This window comes from Symphalangus syndactylus, chromosome 20 (assembly GCF_028878055.3).
Source record: "Symphalangus syndactylus isolate Jambi chromosome 20, NHGRI_mSymSyn1-v2.1_pri, whole genome shotgun sequence".
NCBI lineage: Eukaryota > Metazoa > Chordata > Mammalia > Primates > Hylobatidae > Symphalangus > Symphalangus syndactylus.
Window position 1 is genome coordinate 32,977,352 of NC_072442.2, and position 23,966 is coordinate 33,001,317.

A 23,966-nucleotide genomic window follows, 5' to 3' on the forward strand; every position below is an offset into this window, starting at 1 on the left:
CTTTTTCCACTATAGGCCACTTAGTGCTCCGAATGTCCACTTGCATTTTCTACAGAAAGAGTGTTTCCGAACTCCTCTATCAAAAGTCAGGTTCAATTCTGTAATTTGAATACACAGATCAGAACGAAGTTTCACAGAATGATTCTGTGTAGTTTTCAGTTGAAGATACTCCTTTTTCCACAGTAGGCCCCTTTGCGCTCCGAATTTCCACTTGCAGTCTCTACTGAAAGAGTGTTTCAGAACTCTTCAATCTAAAGTAAGGTTCAAATCTGTTAGTTGAATGCACAGATCAGAAAGAAATTTCACAGAGTGCTTCTGCTTAGTTTTTAATTGAAGACATTCCTTTATCCACTACAGGCCCCTTAGTGCTCCGAATGTCCACTTGCATTTTCTACAGAAAGAGTGTTTCTGAACTCCTCTATCAAAAGTCAGGTTCATTTCTGTAATTTGAATACACAGATCAGAAAGAAGTTTCACAGAATGCTTCTGTGTAGTCTTTATTTGAAGATATTCCTTTTTCCCCTGTAGGCCCCTTAGCGCTCCGAATGTCCGCTTGCAGTTACTACAGAAAGAGTGTTTCAGAACTCCTCAATCAAAAGTAAGGTTCAACTCCGTTAGTTGAATGCCCAGATCAGAAAGAAGTTATACAGAATGCTTCCATGTAGTTTTTGTTTGAAGATATTCCTTTATCCACTATAGGCCCCTTAGTGCCCAAAGTGTCTGCTTCCAGTTTCTACAAAAAGAGTGTTTCAGAACTCCTCAATCAAAAGTAACGTTCAACTCGGTTAGTTGAATGCAGAGATCAGAAAGAAGTTTCACAGAATGATTCTGTGTAGTTTTTATTTGAAGATATTCCTTTTTCCACTATGGGCCACTTAGCGCGCTGAATGTGCACTTGCACTTTCTACAAAGAGTGTTTCAGAACTCCTCAATCAAAAGTAAGGTTCAAGTCTGTCAGTAGAATGCACAGATCGTAGAGAAGTTTCACAAAATGCTCCTGTGTAGTTTTTATTTGAAGATATTCCTTTTTCCACTATAGGCCCCTTAGTGCTCTGAATGTCCGCTTGCAGTTACTACAGAAAGAGTGTTTCAGACTCCTCACTAAACAGTAATGTTCAACTCTGTTAGTTGAATGCAGAGATAAGAAAGAAGTTTCACAGAATGCTTCTGTGTAGTTTTTATTTGAAGATATTCCTTTTTCCACTATAGGCCCCTTAGAGTTTCAAATGTCCGCTTGCAGTTTCTACAGAAAGAGTGTTTCAAAACTCCTCAATCAAAAGTAAGGTTCAAGTCCGCTAGTTGAATGCACCGACCATAAAGTACTTTCACAGATAGCTTGTGTGTAGTTTTTATATGAAGATATTCCTTTTTCCTCTTTATGCCCCTTAGCGCTCCGAATATCCGCCTGCAGTTACTACAGTAAGAGTGTCTCAGAACTCCTCAATCAAAAGTAAGGTTCAACTCTCTAAGTTGAATGCATAGATCAGAAAGAAGTTTCACAGAATGCTTCTGTGTAGTATTTATTTGAAGATATTCCTTTTTCCACTACAGGCCCCTTAGCGCTCCGAATGTCCCTTTGCAGTTTCTACAGAAACAGTGTTTCAGAACTCCTCAATCAAAAATAAGGTTCAACTCTGTTAGTTGAATGCACAAATCAGAAAGTAGTTTCACAGAATGTTTCTGTGTAGTTTTTATTTGAAGATATTCATTTTTCCACTATAGGCCCCATAGCGCTCCAAATGTCTGCTTCCAGTTTCTAAAGAAAGATTGTTTCAGAACTTCTCAATCAAAAGTAAGGTTCAACTCCGTTAGTTGAATGCCCAGATCAGAAAGAAGTTATACAGAATGCTTCTGTGTAGTTTTTATTTGAAGATATTCCCTGTTCCACTATAGGCCCCTTAGTGCTCGGAATATCCACTTGACATTTTTACATAAAGAGTGTTTCAGAACTCCTCAAACAAAAGTAAGGTTCAACTCTGTGAGTTGAATGCACAGATCAGAATGTAGTTTCACAGAATGTTTCTGTGTAGTTTTTATTTGAAGATACTCCCTTTTCCACTATAGGCCCCTTCTTTCTCGGAATTTCTGCTTTCAGTTTTTAGAGAAAGAGTGTTTCAGAACTCTTCAATCAAAAGTAAGGTTCAACTTTGTTAGTTGAATGCACAGATCAGAAAGAAGTTTCACAGAATGCTTCTGTGTAGTTTTTAATTGAACATATTCCTTTTTCCACTGTAGGCCCCTTAGCGCTCCGAATGTCCACTTGCATTTTCTACAGAAAGAGTGTTTCCGAACTCCTCTATCAAAAGTCAGGTTCAATTCTGTAATTTGAATACACAGATCAGAAAGAAGTTTCACAGAATGCTTCTGTGTACTTTTCAGTTGAAAAGATTCCTTTTTCCACTGTAGGCCCACTAGCGCTCCGAATGTCCACTTGCAGTTTCTACAGAAAGAGTGTTTCAGAGCTCCTCAATCAAAAGTAAGGTTCAACTCTGTTAGTTGAATGCACAGATCAGAAAGTAGTTTCACAGAATGCTTCTGTGTAGTTTTTATATGAAGATATTTCCTTTTCCACTATAGGCCCCTTAGCGCTCGGAATGTCCACTTGTAGTTTTTGCAGAAAGACGGTTTCAGAACTCGTCAATGAAAAATAAGGTTCAACTCTGTTAGTTGAATACACAGATCAGAAAGAAGTTTCACAGAATGCTTCTGTGTAGTTTTTATTTGAAGATATTCCTTTATCCACTATGGGCCCCTTAGAGTTTCGAATGTCTGCTTGCATTTTCTTCAAAAAGAGTGTTTCAGAACTCCTCCATCAAAAATAAGGTTCAACTCTGTAAGTTGAATGCACAGATCAGAACGGAGTTTCACAGAATGTTTCTCTGTAGCTTTTATTTGAAGATATTCCCTTTTCCACGATAGGCCCCTTAGTGCTAGGAATTTTCACTTTCAGTTTTTACAGAAAGAGTGTTTCAGAACTCCTCAATCAAAAGTAAGGTTTAACTCTGTTAGTTGAATGCACAGATCAGCAAGAAGGTTCACAGAATGCTTCTGTGTAGTTTTTATTTGAAGATATTCCTTTTTCCACTATAGGTCCCTTAGTGCTTTGAATGTTGGCTTGCAGTTTCTACAGAAAGAGTGTTTCAGAACTCCTCAATCAAAAGTAAGGTTCAACTCTGTTAGTTGAATGCACTGATCAGAAAGAAGTTTCACAGAATGCTTCTGTTTAGTTTTTATTTGAGGATATTCCTTTTTCCACTATAGGTCCCTTAGTGCTTTGAATGTCGGCTTGCAGTTTGTACAGAAAGAGTGTTTCAGAACTCCTCAATCAAAAGTAAGGTTCAACTCTGTTAGTTGAATGCACTGATCAGAAAGAAGTTTCACAGAATGCTTCTGTGTAGTTTTTGTATGAAGATATTCCTTTTTCCACTATAGGCCCCTTAGCGCTCCGAATATCCGCTTGCAGTTTCTACAGAAGGAGTGTTGGAGAACTGCTAAATCTAAAGTAACGTTCAACTCTCTAAGTTGAATGCACTGATCAGAAAGAAGTTTCACAGAATACTTCTGTGTGGTTTTTATTTGAAGATATTTTTTTTTCCACTATAGGCCCCTTAGCGCTCCGAATGTCCATTTGCAGTTTCTAGAGAAAGAGTGTTTCAGAACTCCTCAAACAAAAGCAACGTTGAACTCTTTTATTTGAATGCACAGAATGGAAAGAAGTTTCACAAAATGCTTCTGTGTGGTTTTAATTTGAAGATATTCCTTTTTCCACTGCAGGCCCCTTAGGGCTCCGAATGTCGGCTTCCATTTTTTACAGAAAGAGGGTTTCAGAATTCCTCATTCTAAAGTAAGGTTCAACTCTGTTAGTTGAATGGACAGATGAGGAAGATGTTTCACAGTATTCTTCTGTGTTGTTTTTATTTGAGGATATTACTTTTTCCACTATATTTCCCTTAGCGCTCCGAATGTCCACTTGCAGTTTCTACAGAAAGAGTGTTGCAGAACTCCTCAATCAAAAGTAAGGTTCAACTCTGTTTGTTGAATGCACAGATCAGAAAGAAGATTCAGAGAATGCTTCTGTGTAGTTTTTATTTGAAGATATTCCCTGTTCCGCCATAGGCCCCTTAGTAAGGTTCAACTCTGTTAGTTGAATGCACAGATCAGAATGTAGTTTCACAGAAAGTTTCAGTGTAGTATTTATTTGAACATACTCCCTTTTCCACTATAGGCCCCTTAGTTCTCGGAATTTTCAATTTCAGTTTTTACAGAAAGCGTGTTTCAGAACTCTTCAATCAAAAGTAATGTTCAACTCTGCTAGTTGAATGCACAGTCCAGAAAGAAGTTTCACAGAATGCTTCTGCATACTTTTTAATTGAACATATTCCTTTTTCCACTATAGGCCACTTAGTGCTCCGAATGTCCACTTGCATTTTCTACAGAAAGAGTGTTTCCGAACTCCTCTATCAAAAGTCAGGTTCAATTCTGTAATTTGAATACACAGATCAGAACGAAGTTTCACAGAATGATTCTGTGTAGTTTTCAGTTGAAGATACTCCTTTTTCCACAGTAGGCCCCTTTGCGCTCCGAATTTCCACTTGCAGTCTCTACAGAAAGAGTGTTTCAGAACTCTTTAATCTAAAGTAAGGTTCAAATCTGTTAGTTGAATGCACAGATCAGAAAGAAATTTCACAGAGTGCTTCTGCTTAGTTTTTAATTGAAGACATTCCTTTATCCACTACAGGCCCCTTAGTGCTCCGAATGTCCACTTGCATTTTCTACAGAAAGAGTGTTTCTGAACTCCTCTATCAAAAGTCAGGTTCATTTCTGTAATTTGAATACACAGATCAGAAAGAAGTTTCACAGAATGCTTCTGTGTAGTCTTTATTTGAAGATATTCCTTTTTCCCCTGTAGGCCCCTTAGCGCTCCGAATGTCCGCTTGCAGTTACTACAGAAAGAGTGTTTCAGAACTCCTCAATCAAAAGTAAGGTTCAACTCCGTTAGTTGAATGCCCATATCAGAAAGAAGTTATACAGAATGCTTCCGTGTAGTTTTTGTTTGAAGATATTCCTTTATCCACTATAGGCCCCTTAGTGCCCAAAGTGTCTGCTTCCAGTTTCTACAAAAAGAGTGTTTCAGAACTCCTCAATCAAAAGTAACGTTCAACTCGGTTAGTTGAATGCAGAGATCAGAAAGAAGTTTCACAGAATGATTCTGTGTAGTTTTTATTTGAAGATATTCCTTTTTCCACTATGGGCCACTTAGCGCGCTGAATGTGCACTTGCACTTTCTACAAAGAGTGTTTCAGAACTCCTCAATCAAAAGTAAGGTTCAAATCTGTCAGTAGAATGCACAGATCGTAGAGAAGTTTCACAAAATGCTCCTGTGTAGTTTTTATTTGAAGATATTCCTTTTTCCACTATAGGCCCCTTAGTGCTCTGAATGTCCGCTTGCAGTTACTACAGAAAGAGTGTTTCAGACTCCTCACTAAACAGTAATGTTCAACTCTGTTAGTTGAATGCAGAGATAAGAAAGAAGTTTCACAGAATGCTTCTGTGTAGTTTTTATTTGAAGATATTCCTTTTTCCACTATAGGCCCCTTAGAGTTTCAAATGTCCGCTTGCAGTTTCTACAGAAAGAGTGTTTCAAAACTCCTCAATCAAAAGTAAGGTTCAAGTCCGCTAGTTGAATGCACCGACCATAAAGTACTTTCACAGATAGCTTGTGTGTAGTTTTTATATGAAGATATTCCTTTTTCCTCTTTATGCCCCTTAGCGCTCCGAATATCCGCCTGCAGTTACTACAGTAAGAGTGTCTCAGAACTCCTCAATCAAAAGTAAGGTTCAACTCTCTAAGTTGAATGCATAGATCAGAAAGAAGTTTCACAGAATGCTTCTGTGTAGTATTTATTTGAAGATATTCCTTTTTCCACTACAGGCCCCTTAGCGCTCCGAATGTCCCTTTGCAGTTTCTACAGAAACAGTGTTTCAGAACTCCTCAATCAAAAATAAGGTTCAACTCTGTTAGTTGAATGCACAAATCAGAAAGTAGTTTCACAGAATGTTTCTGTGTAGTTTTTATTTGAAGATATTCATTTTTCCACTATAGGCCCCATAGCGCTCCAAATGTCTGCTTCCAGTTTCTAAAGAAAGAGTGTTTCAGAACTTCTCAATCAAAACCAATGTTCAACTCTGTTAGTTGAATGCCCAGATCAGAAAGAAGTTATACAGAATGCTTCTGTGTAGTTTTTATTTGAAGATATTCCTTTTTCCACTGTAGGCCCCTTAGCGCTCTGAATGTCCGCTTCCAGGTTCTACAGAAAGAGTGTTTCAGAACTCCTCCATCAAAAGTAAGGTGCAACTCTTTTAGCTGAATGCACAGATCAGAATGAAGTGTCACAGAATGCTTCTGTGTAGTGTTTATTTGAAGATATTCCCTGTTCCACTATAGGCCCCTTAGTGCTCGGAATATCCACTTGACATTTTTACATAAAGAGTGTTTCAGAACTCCTCAAACAAAAGTAAGGTTCAACTCTGTGAGTTGAATGCACATATCAGAATGTAGTTTCACAGAATGTTTCTGTGTAGTTTTTATTTGAAGATACTCCCTTTTCCACTATAAGCCCCTTATTTCTCAGAATTTCCGGTTTCAGTCTTTAGAGAAAGAGTGTTTCAGAACTCTTCAATCAAAAGTAAGGTTCAAATTTGTTAGTTGAATGCACAGATCAGAAAGAAGTTTCACAGAATGCTTCTGTGTAGTTTTTAATTGAACATATTCCTTTTTCCACTGTAGGCCCCTTAGCGCTCCGAATGTCCACTTGCATTTTCTACAGAAAGAGTGTTTCCGAACTCCTCTATCAAAAGTCAGGTTCAATTCTGTAATTTGAATACACAGATCAGAAAGAAGTTTCACAGAATGCTTCTGTGTACTTTTCAGTTGAAAAGATTCCTTTTTCCACTGTAGGCCCACTAGCGCTCCGAATGTCCACTTGCAGTTTCTACAGAAAGAGTGTTTCAGAGCTCTGCAATCAAAAGTAAGGTTCAACTCTGTTAGTTGAATGCACAGATCAGAAAGTAGTTTCACAGAATGCTTCTGTATCGTTTTTTTATGAAGATATTTCCTTTTCCACTATAGGCCCCTTAGCGCTCGGAATGTCCACTTGTAGTTTTTGCAGAAAGAGGGTTTCAGAACTCGTCAATGAAAAATAAGGTTCAACTCTGTTAGTTGAATACACAGATCAGAAAGAAGTTTCACAGAATGCTTCTGTGTAGTTTTTATTTGAAGATATTCCTTTATCCACTATGGGCCCCTTAGAGTTTCGAATGTCTGCTTGCATTTTCTACAAAAAGAGTGTTTCAGAACTCCTCCATCAAAAATAAGGTTCAACTCTGTAAGTTGAATGCACAGATCAGAACGGAGTTTCACAGAATGTTTCTCTGTAGCTTTTATTTGAAGATATTCCCTTTTCCACGATAGGCCCCTTAGTGCTAGGAATTTTCACTTTCAGTTTTTACAGAAAGAGTGTTTCAGAACTCCTCAATCAAAAGTAAGGTTTAACTCTGTTAGTTGAATGCACAGATCAGCAAGAAGGTTCACAGAATGCTTCTGTGTAGTTTTTATTTGAAGATATTCCTCTTTCCGCTATAGGTCCCTTAGTGCTTTGAATGTCGGCTTGCAATTTCTACAGAAAGAGTGTTTCAGAACTCCTCAATCAAAAGTAAGGTTCAACTCTGTTAGTTGAATGCACTGATCAGAAAGAAGTTTCACAGAATGCTTCTGTGTAGTTTTTATTTGAAGATATTCCTTTTTCCTCTATAGGTCCCTTAGTGCTTTGAATGTCGGCTTGCAGTTTCTACAGAAAGAGTGTTTCAGAACTCCTCAATCAAAAGTAAGGTTCAACTCTGTTAGTTGAATGCACTGATCAGAAAGAAGTTTCACAGAATGCTTCTGTGTAGTTTTTATATGAAGATATTCCTTTTTCCACTATAGGCCCCTTAGCGCTCCGAATGTCTGCTTGCAGTTTCTACAGAAAGAGTGTTGGAGAACTGCTAAATCTAAAGTAACGTTCAACTCTCTAAGTTGAATGCACTGATCAGAAAGAAGTTTCACAGAATGCTTCTGTGTGGTTTTTATTTGAAGATATTTTTTTTTCCACTATAGGCCCCTTAGCGCTCCGAATATCCGCTTGCAGTTTCTACAGAAAGAGTGTTGGAGAACTGCTAAATCTAAAGTAACGTTCAACTCTCTAAGTTGAATGCACTGATCAGAAAGAAGTTTCACAGAATCCTTCTGTGTGGTTTTTATTTGAAGATATTTTTTTTCCCACTATAGGCCCCTTAGCGCTCCGAATGTCCATTTGCAGTTTCTAGAGAAAGAGTGTTTCAGAACTCCTCAAACAAAAGCAACGTTGAACTCTTTTATTTGAATGCACAGAATGGAAAGAAGTTTCACAAAATGCTTCTGTGTAGTTTTAATTTGAAGATATTCCTTTTTCCACTGCAGGCCCCTTAGGGCTCCGAATGTCGGCTTCCATTTTTTACAGAAAGAGGGTTTCAGAATTCCTCAATCTAAAGTAAGGTTCAACTCTGTTAGTTGAATGGACAGATGAAGAAGAAGTTTCACAGAATTCTTCTGTGTTGTTTTTATTTGAGGATATTACTTTTTCCACTATATTTCCCTTAGCGCTCCGAATGTCCACTTGCAGTTTCTACAGAAAGAGTGTTGCAGAACTCCTCAATCAAAAGTAAGTTTCAACTCTGTTAGTTGAATGCACAGATCAGAAAAACCTTCTCAGAAAGCTTCTGTTGAGTTTTTATTGGAAGATATTCCTTTTTTCACGACAGGCCTCATAGGGCTTCAAATGTCCACTTGCAGTTTATACAGAAGGAGTGTTTCAAAACTCCTCAATCAAAAGTAAGGTTCATATCTGTAAATTGATTGCAGATATCATAACGAAGTTTCACAGAATGCTTCTCTGTAGTTTTTATTTGAAGTTATTCCTTTTTCCACCATAGAAATCATATCATTCAAAATGTACACTTGCAGTTTATACAGAAAGAGTTTTTCAAAACTCCTCAATCAAAAGTAAGGTTTAACTCTGTTAGTTGAATTCACCGATCAGAAAAATGTTTCACAGAACGCTTCTGTGTAGTTTGCATTTGAAGATATTCCTTTTTCCTCGATAGGCCTCATAGCGTTCCATATGTCCACTTGCAGTTTATACAGAAAGAGTGTTTCAAAACTCCTCAATCAAAAATAAGGTTCAACTCTGTTAGCTGAATTCACAAATCAGAAAGAAGTTTCACAGAATGCTTCGGTTTAGTTTTTTTTGAAGATATTCCTTTTTCTGCGACAGGCCTCATAGCGCTCAAAATGTCCACTTGCAGTTTAGACAGAAAGAGTATTTCTAAAACTACTCAATCAAAAGTAAGATTCAACTCTGTTAGTTGAATGCACAGATCTGAAAGAAGTTTCTCAGAATGCTTCTGTGTAGTTTTAATTTGAGGATATTCCTTTTTTCTTGATCGGCCTGATAGCGCTCCAAATGTCCACTTGCAGTTTATAAGGAAAGAGTTTTTCGAAACTCCTCAATGAAGAGAAAGATTCTTCTCTGATAGTTGAATGCACAGATCACAAAGAAGTTTCACAGAATGCATTCTCTGTAGTTTTTATTTGAAGATATTCCTTTTTCCGTGATCAGACTCACAGCGCTCCAAATGTCCAGTTCCGGTTTTTGCAGAAAGAGTGTTTAAAAGCTCCTCAATCAAAAATAACGTTCAACTCTGTTAGTTGAATGCACAGATCAGAAAGATTTTCACAGAATTCTTCTGTGTACTTTTTATGTGAAGATATTCCTTTTTCCGTGTTCAGAATCACAGCGCTCCAAATGTCCACTTGCAGTTCATACTGAAAGAGAGTTTCAAAACTCCTCAATCAAAGGCAGGTTTGAAATCTGTTAGTTGAATGCACAGATCAGAAAGAAATTTCACAGAATTCTTCGGTGTAGTTTTTATTTGAAGATATTCCTTTTTCCGCGAAAGCCTCATAGCTTTCCAAATGTCCACTTGCAGTTTATACAGAAAATGGGTTTCAAAACTCCTCAATCAAAAGTAAGGTTTAACTCTGTTAGTTGATTGCAAAGATCAGAAAGAAGTTTCACAGAATGATGCTGTGTAGTTTTAATTTCTAGGTATTCCTTTTTCCACGATAGGCCTCAGAGTGCTCCAAATGTCCACTTGCAGTTAATACAGAAATAGTGTTTGAAAACCGTCAATCAAAAGTAAGGTTCAACTCTTTTTGTTGAATGCACAGATCAGAAAGAAATTTCACAGAATGCTTCTGTGAAATTTGTATTTGAAGATATTCAGTTTTTCGCGATAGGCCTCATAGCACTCCAAATATCCACTTGCAGTTTATAAAGAAAGAGTGTTTCAAAACTCCTCAATCAAAAGTAAGTTTCAACTCTGTTAACTGAATGCACACATCAGAAAAAAGTGTCACAGAATGCTTCTGTGTAGTTTTTATATGAAGATATTCCTTTTTCCGCGATATGCCTCATAACGCTCCAAATATCCACTTGCAGTTAAAACACAAAGAGTGTTTTAAAACTCCTCAATCAAAACTAAGATTCCACTCTGTTAGTTGAATGCGCAGATCAGAAAGAAGTTACAAAGAATGCTTCTGTGCAGTTTTTATTTGAAGATATTCCTTTTTCCACGATAGTCCTCATAGGGCACCAAATGTCCACTTGTAGTGTAGACAGAAAGTGTGTTTCAAAACTCCTCAATCAAAAGTAAGGTTGAAATCTGTTAGTTGAATGCACAGATCAGAAAGAAGTTTCACAGAATGCTTCTGTGAAATTTTTATTTGAAGGTATTCAATTTTCCGCGATAGGCCTCATAGAGTTTGAAATGTCCACTAGCGGTTTATACAGAAAGAGTGTTTCAAGACTCCTCAATCAAAAGTAAGGTGCAACTCTGTTAGCTGAATGCACAGATCAGAAAGAAGAGTCACAGAATGTTTTTGTGTAGTTTTTATTTGAAGATATTCATTTTTCTGCGATAGGCCTCATTGTGCTCCACATGTCCATTTCTAGTTCATACTGAAAGAGTGTTTCAAAACTCCTCAATCAAAAGTAAGGTTCAACTGTGTTAGTTGAATGCACAGATCAGAAAGTAGTTACACAGAGTGCTTCTGTATAGTTTTTCTTTGAAGATATTCAATTTATCGTGATATGCCTCATAGCGCTCCAAATGTCCACTTGCAATTAATACAGAAAGAGTGTTTCAAAACTCCTCAATCAAAAGTATGGTTCAAATCTGTAAGTTGAATGCGCAGATCAGAATCAAGTTTCAGAGAATGCTTCTCGGTAGTTTTTGTTTGAAGATATTCCTTTTTCAGCGAAAGGCCTCATAGCGCTCCAAGTGTCCACTTGCTGTTTATACAGAAAGAGTGTTTCAAAACTTCTCAATCAAAAGTAACGTTGAACTCTCTTAGTTGAATCAACAGATCAGAAAGAAGTTACACAGAATGCTTCCGTGTAGTTTTTATTTGAAGATGTTACTTTTTCCACGATAGGCTTTATAGCGCTCCAAATTTCCAACTGCAGTTTATACAGAAAGAGGGTTTCAAAACTCCTCAATCAACAGTAAGGTTCAACACTGTTAGTTGAATGCACAGATCAGAAAGAAGTTTCACAGAATTGTACTGTGTAGTTTTTATTTGAAGATATTCCTTTTTCCACAATAGGTCTCAAAGCGTTTGAAATGTCCACTTGCAGTTTATACAGAAAGAGTGCTTCAAAACTACTCAATCAAAATTAAGGTTCAACTCTGTTTGCTCAATGCACCAATCAGAAAGAAGTTAAACAGAATGCTTCTGTCTATTTTATTTGAAGATATTACTTTTTCCGCAATAGGCCTCTTAGCGCTCCAAATGTCCACTTGGAGTTTAAACTGAAAGTGTGATTCAAAACTCCTCAATCAAAAGTAAGGTACAATTCGGTTAGTTGAATGCACAGATCAGAAAGAAGTTTCACAGAATGGTTCTGTGTAGTTTTTATTTGAGGATATTCCTTTTTCCTCGATAGACTTCAAAGTGCTCCAAACGTCTACTTGCAGTTTATACTGAAAGAGTGTTTCAAAACTACTCAATCAACAGTAAGGTTCAACTCTGTTAGTTGAATGCACAGATAAGAAAGAAGTTTCACAGAATGCTTCTGAGTAGTTTTTATATGAAGATATTCCTTTTTCCAAGATAGGCCTTATAGCGCTCCAAAGGTACACATGCAGTTTATACAGAAACAGTGCTTCAAAACTTCTCAATCACGAGTAAGGTTCAACTCTGTTAGTTGAATGCACAGATCAGAAAGAAGTTGAAGAGAATGATTCTTTGTAGTTTTTATTTGAAGTTATTCCTTTTTCCACGATGGGCCTCATAGTGATCAAAATGTCCAATTGCAGTTTAAACAGTAAGAGTGTTTCCAAGCTTCTCATTCAAAACTAAGGTTCAACTCTGTTAGTTGAATGCAGAGATCAGAAAGAAGTTGCACAGAATGCTTCTGTGTAGTTTTTATTTGAAGATATTCCTTCTTCCACGATAGGCCTCATAGCGATCCAAATGTCCACTTATAGTTTATATGGAAAGAGTGTTTCAAAACTCCTCAATCAAAAGTAAGGTTCAACTCTGTTAGTTGAATGCACAGATCAGAAAGAAGTTTCACAGAATGCTTCTGTCTAGTTTTTATTTGAAGATATTCCTTTTTCCGCAATAGGCCTCTTAGCGCTCCAAATATCCACTTTCAGTTTATACAGAAAGAGTGATTCAAAACTCCTCAATCAAAAGTAAGGTACAACTCAGTTAGTTGAATGCACAGAGTGGAAGGGAGTTTCTCAGAATGCTTCTGAGTAGTTGTTATTTGAATATATTCGTTTTTCCACGATAGGCCTTATAGCGCTCCAAATAACTACTTGCAGTTTACACAGAAAGAGTGTTTCAAAACTACTCAATCGAAAGTAAGGTTCAACTCTGTTAGTTGAATGCACAGATCAGAAAGAAGTTTCACAGAACACTTCTATGTTGTTTTTCTTTGAAGATATTCAATTTTCCGGGATAGGCCTCATAGTGCTCCATATGTCCACTTGCAGTTTATACAGAAAGAGTGTTTCAAAAATCCTTAATCAAATGTAAGGTTCAACTCTGCTAGTTGAAAGAAAAGATCAGAAAGAAGTTTCTCAGAATGCTTCTGAGTAGTTGTTATTTGAATATATTCCTTTTTCCACAATAGGCCTCATAGCGCTCCAAATGTCCACTTGCAGTTTATACAGAAATAGTGTTTCAAAACTCCTCAATCAAAACTAAGGTTCAGCTCTGTTAGTTGAATGCATAGATTGGAACGAAGTTTCACAGAATGCTTCTGTGTAGTTTTTATTTGACCATATTCCTTTTTCCACGATAGGCCTCATAGCGCTCCAAATGTCCACTTGCAGTTTATACAGAAAGAGTGTTTCAAAACTCCTCAATCAAAAGTAAGGTTCAAATCTCCTAGGTGAATGCACGGATCAGAATTAAGTTTCACAGAATGCTTCTGTGTAGTTTTTCTTTGAAGATATTCAATTTCTCGCGATATGCCTCATAGCGCTCCAAATGTCCACTTACAGTTTATACAGAAACAGTGTTTGAAAACTCCTCAATCAAAAGTAAGGTTCAACTCTGTTAGTTGAATGCACAGATCAGAGGGAAGTTTAACAGAATACTTCTGTGTAGTTTTAATTTGAAGATATTCCTTTTTCCACGATAGGCCTCATTGCCCTCCAAATTATAATTTACAGTTTATACAGAAAGAGTGTTTCAAAACTCCTCAATCAAATGTAAGGTTCAAATGTGTTAGTTGAATGCACAGATCAGAAAGAAGTTTCACAAAATGCTTCTGTGTCGTTTTTATTTGACCATATTCCCTTTTCGGTGATAGGCCTCATAGTGTTACAAATGTCCTCTTGCATTTTACACAGAATGGGTGTTTCAAAACTCCTCAATCAAAAGTCAGGTTCAACTCTGTATGTTGAATGGACAGGTCAGAAAGATGTTTCACAGAATCCTTCTCTGTAGTTTTTATTTGAAGATAATACTTTTTGCAGTATAGGCCTCATAGCGCTACTAAAGTCCACTTGCAGTTTATATAGAAAGAGTGTTTCAGAACACCTCAATCAACATTAAGGTTCAACTCTGTTAACTGAATGCACAGATCAGAAAGAAGTTTCACAGAATGCTTCTGTCTAGTTTTTATTAGAAGATATTCCTTTTTCCACAATAGGCCTCTTAGCGCTCCAAATGTCCACTTTCAGTTTATACAGAAAGAGTGATTCAAAACTCCTCAATCAAAAGTAAGGTACAACTCTGTTAGTTGAATGCATAGATCTGAAAGAAGTTTCACAGAATGATTCTGTGTAGTATTAATTTGAAGATATTCTTTTCCCCGCGACAGTCCTGATAGCGCGCCAAATGTCCACTTACAGTTTATAAAGAAAGAGTGTTTCAAAACTTCTCAATCAAAAGTCAGGTTCAACTCTGTTAGTTGAATGGACAGATCAGAAAGATGTTTCACAGAATGCTTCTGTGAATTTTTTATTTGAAGTTTTTACTTTTCACAGGATAGGCCTCATAGCGCTCCTAATGTCCACTTGCAGTTTATACAGAAAGAATGTTTCAAAACTGCACAATCAAAAGTAAGGTTCAACTCTGTTTGTTCAATGCACCAATCAGAAAGGAGTTAAACAGAATGCTTCTGTCTATTTTTTATTTGAAGGTATTCCTTTTTCCGCAATAGGCCTCATAGCGCTCCAAATGTCCACTTGCAGTTTAAACTGAAAGTGTGATTCAAAACTCCTCAATCAAAAGTGAGGTACAACTCTGTTAGTTGAATGCACAGAGCAGAAGGAAGTTTCTCAGAATGCTTCTGAGTAGTTGTTATTTGAATATATTCCTTTTTCCACGATAGGCCTCATAGCGCTCCAAATAACTACTTGCAGCTTACACAGAAAGAGTGTTTCAAAACTACTCAATCAAAAGTAAGGTTCAACTCTGTTAGTTGAATGCACAGATCAGAAAGAAGTTTCACAGAACACTTCCGTGTTGTTTTTCTTTGAAGACAATCAATTTTCCGGGATAGGCCTCATAGTGCTCCAAATGTCCACTTGCAGTTTACACAGAAAGAGTGATTCAAAACTCCTCAATCAAAAGTAAGTTTCAACTCTGTTAGGTGAATGCATAAATCGGAAAGAAGTTTCACAGAATACTTTTGTGTAGTTTTTATTTGACCGTATTCGTTTTTCTGCGATAGGCCTCATAGTGCTCCAAATGTCCACTTGCAGTTTATACAGAAAGAGTGTTTCAAAACTTCTCAATCAAAAGTCTGGTTCAACTCTGTTAGTTGAATGGGCAGAAAACAAAGATGTTTCACAGAATGCTTCTGTGTAGTTTTTATTTGAAGATTTTTCTTTTTGCAGGATAGGCCTCATAGCGCTCCTAATCTGCACTTGCAGTTCATACAGAAAGAGTGTTTCAAAACTCCTCAATCAAAAATAAGGTTCAACTCAGTTAGTTGAATGCACATATCAGAGAGTAGTTTCACAGAATGCTTCTGTGTAGTTTTTCTTTGAAGATATTCCTTTTTCCGGGATAGGCCTCATAGCTTTCCAAATGTCCACTTTCAGTTTCTACAGAAAGAGTGTTTGAGAACTCCTCAATCAAAAGTAAGGTTCAACTTTGTTAGTTGAATGCACAGATAACAAAGAAGTTTCACAGAATGCTTTTGTGTACTTTTTATTTGAAGATATTTAGTTTTCCGAGATAGGCCTCATAGCGCTCCAAATGTCCACTTGCAGTTTATTCAGAAACAGTGTTTCAAAACTCCTCAATCAAAAGTAAGCGTCAACTCCATTAGTTGCATGCAGAGATCAGAAAGAAGTTCAGCAGGATGTTTCTGTGTAGTTTTTATTTGAAGATATTCAATTTTCCGCGTTAGGCCTCATAGCGCACCAAATGTCCAATTGCAGTTTATACAGAAAGAGTGTTTCAAAATTACTCAATCAAAAGTAAGGTTCAACTCTGTTAGTTGAATGCACTGATCAGAAAGAAGTTTCACAGAACACTTCTGTGTTGTTTATCTTTGAAGATATTCAATTTTCCGGGATAGGCCTCATAGTGCTGCAAATGTCCACTTGCAGTTTATACAGAAAGAGTGTTTCAAAACTCTTTAATCAAATGTAAGGTTCAACTCTGTTAGTTGAATGCACAGATCAGAAAGAAGTTCCTCAGAATGCTTCTGAGTAGTTGTTATTTGAATATATTCCTTTGTCCACGATAGGCGTCATAGTGCTCCAAATGTCCACTTGCAGTTTATACAGAAAGAGTCCTTCAAAACTACTCAATCAAAAGTAAGGTTCAACTCTGTTAGTTGAATGCAGAGATCGGAAAGAAGTTTCACAGAATGCTTCTGTGTAGATTTTATTTGAAGATATTCAATTTTTCACGATAGGCCTCATACCGCTCCAAATGTCCAATTGCTGTCTCTACCTAAAGAGTGTTTCAAAACTCCTCAATCAAAAGTCAGATTCAACTCTATTAGTTGAATGCGCAGATCAGAAAGAAGTTTCACAGAATGCTTCTGTTTAGTTTTTATTTGAAGATATTCCCTTTTCCCCTATAGGCCTCATAGCGCTCCAAATATCCACTTGCAGTTTACACAGAAAGAGTGTTTCAAAACTCTTCAATCAAAAGTAAGGTTCAACTCAGGTAGGTGAATGCACAGATCAGAAAGACGTTTCACAGAATGCTTCTGTCTAGTTCTTATTTGAAGATATTCCTTATTCCGCAATAGGCCTCTTAGCGCTCAAAATGTCCACTTTCAGTTTATACAGAAAGAGTGATTCAAGATTCCTCAATCAAAAGTAAGGTACAACTCTGTTAGTTGAATGCATAGATCCGAAAGAAGTTTCACAGAATGCTTCTGTGTAGTATTAATTTGAAGATATTCTTTTACCCGCGACAGTCCTGATAGCACGCCGAATGTCCACTTGCACTTTATACAGAAAGTGTGTTTCAAAACTCCTCAATCAAAAGTAAGGTTCAACTCTGTTAGTCGAATGCAGAGATCAGAAACTAGTTTCACAGAATGCTTTTCTGTAGTTTTTATTTGAATATATTCAATTTTCTGCGATGGGCCTCATAGCGCTCCAAATGTCCACTTGCAGTTTATACAGAAAGAGTGTTTCAAAGCTCCTCAATCAAAATTAAGCTTCAACTCTGCTAGTTGAATGCACAGATCAGAAAGATGTTTCCCAGAATGCCTCTTTGTAGTTTTTATTTGAAGATACTGCTTTTTCCCCGATAAACCGCATAGCGCTCCAAGTGTCCAAATGCAGTTTATACAGAAAGAGTGTTTCAAAACTCCTCAATCAAGAGTAATGTTCAACTCTGTTAGTCTAGTGCACAGATCAGAAAGAAGTTTCACAGAACGCTACTGTGCAGTTTTTATTTGAAGATATTCAATTTTCCGCGTTAGGCCTCATAGCACACCAAATGTCCAATTGCAGTTTATACAGAAAGAGTGTTTCAAAACTCTTCAATGAAAAGTAAGGTTCAACTCTGTTAGTTGAATGCACAGATCAGAAAGTAGTTTCACACAACGCTTCTGTGTAGTTTTTGTTTGAAGATACTCAATTTCCCGCAATAGGCCTCAAAGCGCTCCAAATATCTACTTGCAGTTTACACAGAAAGAGTGTTTCAAAATTACTCAATCAAAGGTAAGGTTCAACTCTGTTAGTTGAATGCACTGATCAGAAAGAAGTTTCACAGAACACTTCTGTGTTGTTTATCTTTGAAGATATTCAATTTTCCGGGATAGGCCTCATAGTGCTGCAAATGTCCACTTGCAGTTTATACAGAAAGAGTGTTTCAAAACTCTTTAATCAAATGTAAGGTTCAACTCTGTTAGTTGAATGCACAGATCAGAAAGAAGTTCCTCAGAATGCTTCTGAGTAGTTGTTATTTGAATATATTCCTTTGTCCACGATAGGCGTCATAGTGCTCCAAATGTCCACTTGCAGTTTATACAGAAAGAGTCCTTCAAAACTACTCAATCAAAAGTAAGGTTCAACTCTGTTAGTTGAATGCAGAGATCGGAAAGAAGTTTCACAGAATGCTTCTGTGTAGATTTTATTTGAAGATATTCAATTTTTCACGATAGGCCTCATACCGCTCCAAATGTCCAATTGCTGTCTCTACCTAAAGAGTGTTTCAAAACTCCTCAATCAAAAGTCAGATTCAACTCTATTAGTTGAATGCGCAGATCAGAAAGAAGTTTCACAGGATGCTTCTGTGTAGTTTTTATTTGAAGATATTGAATTTTCCATGATAGGCCTCATAACGCTCCAAATGTCCACTTTCAGTTTATACAGAAAGAGTGTTTCGAAACTCCTCAATCAAATGTAAGGTTCTTCTCTGTTAGTTGAATGCATAGATCAGAAAGATGTTTCACAGAATGCTTATGTGTAGTTTTTATTTGATGGTATTCAATTTTCCGCGATACACCACATAGCGCTCCAAATGTCCACTTTCAGTTTACAGAAAGAGTGTTTCAAAACTCCTCAATCAAAAGTAAGTTTCAACTCTGTTAGTTGAATGCACAGATCAGAAAGAAGTTTCACAGAATGCGTCTGTCTAGTTTTTATTTGAAGATATTCCTCTTTCCGCAATAGGCCTCTTAGCGCTCCAAATGTCCACTTTCAGTTTATACAGAAAGAGTGATTCAAAACTCCTCAATCAAAAGTAAGGTACAACTCTGTTTGTTGAATGCACAGAGCAGAAGGAAGTTTCTCAGAATGCTTCTGAGTAGTTGTTATTTGAATATATTCCTTTTTCCACAATAGGCCTCATAGCGCTCCAAATAACTACTTGCAGTTTACACAGAAAGAGTGTTTCAAAACTACTCAATCAAAAGTAAGGTTCAACTCTGTTAGTTGAATGCACAGATCAGAAAGAAGTTTCACAGAACACTTCCGTGTTGTTTTTCTTTGAAGACAATCAATTTTCCGGGATAGGCCTCATAGTGCTCCAAATGTCCACTTGCAGTTTACACAGAAAGAGTGATTCAAAACTCCTCAATCAAAAGTAAGTTTCAACTCTGTTAGGTGAATTCATAAATCGGAAAGAAGTTTCACAGAATACTTTTGTGTAGTTTTTATTTGAAGATATTCCTTTTTCCACGATAGGCCTCACTGCGGTCCAAACGTCCATTTGCAGTTTATACAGAAAGACTGTTTCAAAACCCCTCAATGAAAAGTAAGGTTCAACTCTGTTAGTTGAATGCACAGATCAGAAAGAAGTTTCACAGAATGCTTCTGTGTAGCTTTTAATTGAAGTTATACCTTTTTCCGCGATCTGCCTCATAGCGCTCCAACTTTCCCCTTGCAATTTATACAGAAAGAGTGCTTCAAAACTCCTCAAACAAAAACAAGGTTCAACTCTGTTAGTTGAATGCACAGATGAGAAAGAAGTTTCAAAGAATGCTTCCGTGTAGTTTTTATTTGAAGATATTCAATTCCCCGCGATAGGCCACATAGCGCTCCAAATGCCCACTTGCAGTTTATACAGAAAGAGAGTTTCAAAACTCCTCAATCAAAAGTAAGGTACAACTCTGTTTGTTGAACGCACAGATCAGAAAGAAGTTTCACAGAATTCTTCTGTCTAGTTTTCATTTGAAGATATTCAATTTTCCGTGATAGGCATCTTTGCGCTCCAATTGTCCACTTGCAGTTTATACAGGAAGAGTGTCTCAAAACTCCTCAATCAAAGGTAAGATTCAACTCTGTTAGTTAAATGCACAGACCAGAGAGAAGTTTCACAGAATGCTTCTGTGTAGTTTTCATTTGAAGATACTAAATTTTCCGTGTAAGGCCTCATAGAGCTCCAAATGTCCACTTGCAGTTTATGCAGAAAGAGTGTTTCAAAACTCCTGAATCAAAAGTAAGTTTCAACTCTGTGAGTTGAATGCAAAGATCAGAAAGTTGTTTCACAAAATGCTTCTGTGTAGTTTTTATTTGAAGATATTCCATTTTCCACTATAGGCCTCTTAGCGCACCAAATGTCCAATTGCAGTTTCTACAGAAAGAGTGTTTCAAAACTCCTCAATAAAAAGTAAGGTTCAACTCTGTCAGTTGAATGCACAGATCAGAAAGGACTTTCATGGAATGCTTCTGTGTAGTTTTAATTTGAAGATATTCCTTTTTCCGTGATAGGCCTCATTGCGCTCCAAGTTTCCACTTGCAGTTTATGCAGAAAGATTGTTTCAAAACTCTTCAATCAAAAGTAAGTTTCAACTATGTTAGCTGAATACACAGAAGAGAAAGTAGTTTCACAGAATGCTTCCATGTAGTTTTTATCTGAAGATATTCCATTTTGCGCAATAGGCCTCATAGCGCTCCAAATGTCCACTTTCAGTTTATACAGTAATAGTGTTTCAAAACTCCTCAATCAAAAGTAAGGTTCAACTCTGTTAGTTGAATGCACAGATCAGAAAGAAGTTTCCCAGTATGCTTCCATGTAGTTTTTATTTGAAGATGTTCCTTTTTACGCGATAGGCCTCATAGCGCTCCAAATGTCCACTTGCACTTTATACAGAAAGAGTGTTTCAAAACTCCTCAATAATAACTAACGTTCAACTCTGTTAGTTGAATGCACAGATCAGAAAGAGGTTTCACAGACTGCTTCTTTGTAGTTTATATTTGAAGGTATTCCATTTTCCGCGACCGGCCTGATAGCGCTCCGAATGTCCACTTGCAGTTTATACAGAAAGAGTGATTCAAAACTCCTCAATGAAAAGCAAGTTTCAACTCTGTTAGTTGAATGCACAGATCAGAAGGAAGTTTCCCAGAATGCCTCTGTGTAGTTTTTATTTGAAGATACTTCTTTTTCCCTGATAGGCCTCAAAACGCTCCAAATGTCCAAATACAGTTTATACAGAAAGAGTGTTTCAAAACTCCTGAATCAAAAGTAAGGTTCAACTCTGTTAGTCTAGTGCCCAGGTCAGAAAGAAGTTTCTCAGAATGGTACTGTGTAGTTTTTCTTTGAAGATATTCCTTTTTCCACGATATGTCTCAAAGCGCTCCAAATGTCCACTTGCAGTTTATACAGAAAGAGTGCTTCATAACTACTCAATCAAAAGTAAGGTTCAACACTGTTAGTTGAATGCACAGATCAGAAAGTAGTTTCACATAATGCTTCTGTATAGACTTTATTTGAAGATATTCAATTTTCGGCGATAGGCCTCATAGTGCTCCAAATGTCCACTTGCGGATTGTACAGAAAGAGTGTTTCAAAACTCTTCAATCAAAAGTCAGGTTGAACTCTGTTAGTTGAATGCACAGATCAGAAAGAAGTTTCACAGAATGCTTCTGTTTATTTTTTATTTGAAGTTATTCCTTTTTCCCCGATAGGCCTCATAGCGCTCCAAATGTCCACTTACAGTTTATACGGAAAGTGTGTTTCATAACTCCTCAATCAACAGTAAGGTTCTACTCTGATAGTTAAATGCAGAAATCAGAAAGATGTTTCACAGAATGCTCCTGTCTAGTTTTTATTTGAAGACCTTCCTTTTTCCGCAATAGGCCTCTTAGCGCTCCAAGTGTCCACTTTCAGTTTATACAGAAAGAGTGATTCAAAACTCCTCAACCAAAAGTAAGGTACAACTCTGTTAGTTGAATGCACAGAGTGGAAGAAAGTTTCACAGAATGCTACAGTGTAGTTTTTATTTGAAGATATTACTTTTTCCGCGATAGACCTCAAAGCGCTCCAAATGCACACTTACAGTTTATACAGAAAGAGTGTTTCAAAACTCCTCAATCAAAAATAAGTTTCAACCCTATTAGTTGAATGCAGAGATCAGAAAGAAGTTCCACAAAATGCTTCTATGTAGTTTTTATTTGAAGATATTCAATTTTCCGCGATAGGCCCCGTAGAGATCCAAATGTCCACTTACAGTTTATACAGAAAGAGTGTTTCAAAACTCTTCAATCAAAACTAAGGTTCAACTCTGTTAGTTGAATGCACAGATAAGAAAAGATTCTCCGAATGCTTCTATATAGTTGTTATTTGAATATATTCCTTTTTCCACGAAAATCCTCACAGCGCTCCAAATGTCCACTTGCAGTTTATACAGAAAGAGTGTTTCAAAACTCCTCAATCAAAAGTGAGGTTCAACTCTGTTAGTTGAATGCACGGATCAGAAAGAAGTTTCACAGAATTCTTCTGTGTAGTTTTTATTTAAAGATATTCAATTTCCCGTGATAGGCCTCATGGCGCTCCAATGTCCACTTGCAGTTTATGCAGAAAGAGTGTTTCAAAACTACTCAATCAAAAGTAAGGATCAACTCTGTTAGTTGAATGCACAGATCAGAAAGAAGTTTCACAGAATGCTTCTGCGTAGTTTTTATTTGAAGACATTCAATTTTCTGGGATTGGCCTCATAGCGCTCCAAAAGTCCACTTGCAGTTTATACAGAAAGAGTGTTTCAAAACTCCTCCATCAAAAGTAACGTTCAACTCTGTTAGTTGAATGCACAGATCAGAAAGAAGATTCACCGAATGCTTCTGTGTAGTTTTTATTTGACGATATTCCTTTTTCCGCGATAGGCCTCATAGCGCTCCAAATGTCCACTTGCAGTTTATATAGAAAGAGTGTTTCAAAACTCCTCAATCAAAAGTAAGGTTAAACCCTGTTAATTGAAGACATAGATCGGAAAGAAGTTTCACAGAATGCTTCTGTGTAGTTTTTATTTGACCATATTAATTTTTCCACGATTGGCCTCATATTGCTCCAAATGTCTACCTGCAGTTTATACAGAAGGTGTGTTTCAAAACTCCTCAATCAAAAGTAAGGTTCAACTCTGTTAGTTGAATGCACAGATCAGAAAGAAGTTTCATGGAATGCTTCTATGTAGTTTTTATTTGACGACATTCCTTTTTCCGCAGTAGGCCTCGCAGCGCTCCAAATATCCACTTGCAGTTAATATAGACAGAGTGTTTCAAAACTCCTCAATCAAAAGTAAGGTTCAACTCTGTTAGTTGAATGTATAGATCTTGAAGAAGTTTCACAGAATAGTTCTGTGTAGTTTTTATTTGACCATATTCCTATTTCCGCGATAGGCGTCATAGTGCTCAAAATATCCTCTGGCAGTTTACACAGAATGATTGTTTCAAAACTCCTCAATCAAAAGTCAGGTTCAACTCTGTAAGTTGAATGGACATATCAGAAAGATGTTTCACAGAATCCCTCTGTGTAGTTTTTATTTGAAGATATTACATTTTGCAGGATAGGCCTCATAGCGCTCCCAATGTCCACTTGCAGTTTATATAGAAAGAGTGTTTCAAAACACCTCAAACAAAATTAAGGTTCAACTCTGTTAGCTGAATGCAGAGATCAGAAAGAAGTTTCTCAGAATGCTTCTGTGTAGTTGTTATTTCAATATATTTCTTTTTAAATGATAGGCCTCTTAGCATTCCAAATGTCCACTTGCAGTTTATACAGAAAGAGTGTTTGAAAACTCCTCAATCAAAAGTAAGGTTCAACTCTGTTAGTAGAATCCACAAATCGGAAAGAAGTTTCATGGAATGCTTCTGTGTAGTTTTTATTTGATGATATTCCTTTTTCTGCGATAGGCCTCACAGCATTCCAAATGTCCACTTGCAGTTTATACAGAAAGAGTGCTTCAAAACTACTCAATCAAAAGTAAGGTTCAACTCTGTTAGTTGAATGCACAGATTGGAAAGAAGTTTGACAGAATGCTTCTCTGTTGTTTTTATTTGAAGATATTCAATTTTCCACGATAGGCCTTATAGCGCTCCAAATGTCCAGTTGCAGTTTCTACATAAAGAGTGTTTCAAAACTCCTGAATCAAAAGTCAGGTTCAGCTCTATTA